Source organism: Cynoglossus semilaevis, chromosome 17, assembly GCF_000523025.1.
Source record: "Cynoglossus semilaevis isolate Cse_v1.0 chromosome 17, Cse_v1.0, whole genome shotgun sequence".
Lineage (NCBI taxonomy): Eukaryota > Metazoa > Chordata > Actinopteri > Pleuronectiformes > Cynoglossidae > Cynoglossus > Cynoglossus semilaevis.
Window position 1 is genome coordinate 15,846,372 of NC_024323.1, and position 2,083 is coordinate 15,848,454.

Here is a 2,083-nt window from a genome sequence, read left to right on the forward strand (position 1 = left end):
GGGTCAACAGATGACAAGGGACATTTGGTTTAAATATCCAAAAATGAGTAAAAAAAGAAAACAATTAAAACATTTTGTGACAGGTTTCCAACACTGACTTGGGTTTGGGACGTTCCTCTTTAGGTGAAGAACCAGAACCAGAACCAGAACCAGAACCAGGAAAGAGAGGAGCAGAAATTTACAATTAAGTTTCCACTTTGAAGGTGAAAAGACAAATCTGAATGTTGTTAACATACACATAACATAACAACACAGCACAGGAAAAACAGAAAAATGGGTTTTGTTTTTGTTAATCTGGGAAAATCAGAGTTCAACTGGACCATCGTCAGAGTCAGAGTTCAACTGGACCATCGTCAGAGTCAGAGTTCAACTGGACCATCGTCAGAGTCAGAGTTCAACTGGACCATCGTCAGAGTCAGAGTTCAACTGGACCATCGTCAGAGTCAGAGTTCAACTGGACCATCGTCAGAGTCAGAGTTCAACTGGACCATCGTCAGAGTCAGAGTTCAACTGGACACGGCCGGTCTCCACAGCACGGACATTTTCAACGCAAATGAATTTAAATGTGAAATGTATCACATGACTGGGGTCAAAGTGCAGTGAAGACGTTACCTTGATACTCATGCTCCTCCTCCTCTGATGATGATGATGATGAAGAGGAGGAGAACAGGCAGCCAATAGAAAAGGAGGAAAGAGCAGAAGTCAGAGTTGGTCTTTTCAGATTTATTTGTGAGGTAGGACAGAAGAAAGTGGGGAGCTCACCTTCCTCCACCTCCTCCACCTCCTCCACCACCGGTTCACTCTCTTCTTCCTCCTGCTGCTCTTCTTCCTCTGGAGGGAAAACAACACAGAAGCAGGAAAAGTCTGGTACCACTGTGAGAAGAGTAAGTTCTGACCATGGTCCCGGTCAAACTGCACTCACCCTCGGCCTGTTCCCTGAGGGGGAGAAAGAGGAGAGTTAGCAGTTCAACAGAGACAGTGAGGAGGAGGGATCTGATCAAACAAACATCTACTCACTCGTATTCCTCCTCTACATCAGACATGGCTGCGACACAAACAGAAACAAACAGGAGAAACACGATTAAAGGGGGAAAAAACTGATCAAATCCTCTGAGCTGTGAAACAGACGGCATCACCAGACAATACACACCCCCTACTGGACACACAGTAGAGTACACACCCTACTGGACACACAGTAGAGTACCCCCCCTACTGGACACACAGTAGAGTACACACCCTACTGGACACACAGTAGAGTAGACCCCCTACTGTAAATACTACTGTATGTGTTACACACACACGTACAAATAAGAGACATAAAAACTAGAACTCTTCTGACTCCAGGAATGGAAGGCAGACACGTCATCACATGAGCCTGTGATGGTCTGTGTCCTCCTGTGATTAATCACTTGGGAGACACAGACAACAGACCAGCTGTTTTCAGCTGCCATTGTCCTGACACTAAACCACAGACGTACACGGCGTCTGATTGATGGGGTGTCAGCAGGTGGGAATGTGAGCGTGCAGATAGAGTTTCTCACACTTTCCGCTGACCACCCCTCTGTCATCGTCGACCTTTGACCTCACTCACAGCTTCTCTGTTCGGCCGTCGGACGAAGTGTGAACCGAGCGACAACAAAGACAATTAACCAATCACCTTGGTTTGGTTCTGGAGCTTCGGCACAGGTCAAAGGTCATTAGGGCTCCATTAAACTCTGTATGATTGAGCACCACCTAGTGGTGAAGTTGCATGCTGTAGTTGATTAGTTGATAAAGAATATTTTATTTTTTTGTTTTTGTTAATGTGCAAGTCTTTAAAAATAAATACGACTTTTATTTTGAAAACCCCTGCTCTTGTCAAAAACCACTTCCTGTCCAACATTGTCAAACATATTTTTTGTCTCACATTTGAACAACTATTAACACTGATTTCATGTGTCATGTGACCACAGTCAGACCAATCCATCCCATAATGAGACAATGGACATAACAATGTATGAGCTATGGACAAGGACACTGGGGCCACACATCAGGGGGGAGGCAGGGAGGCTGAGGAGGACTGACGGGGGGGACGGGGGGGAGG

General features: G+C 45.6%; 1 long non-coding RNA gene across 1 annotated transcript in view; it reads right to left on the minus strand.

The window, feature by feature from the left end:
* Positions 1-805: 805 nt before the first annotated feature.
* LOC107989864 (uncharacterized) overlaps positions 806-2,083 on the minus strand; it is a 3,133-nt gene continuing 1,855 nt past the window's right edge. Inside the window, exons 2-4 of the long non-coding RNA XR_001761383.2 lie at positions 1,018-1,045; positions 923-936; positions 806-831 (exon numbers count right to left, since the gene is read on the minus strand). This is a non-coding gene — a long non-coding RNA (uncharacterized LOC107989864). The remainder of the gene's footprint in view (positions 832-922; positions 937-1,017; positions 1,046-2,083) is intronic.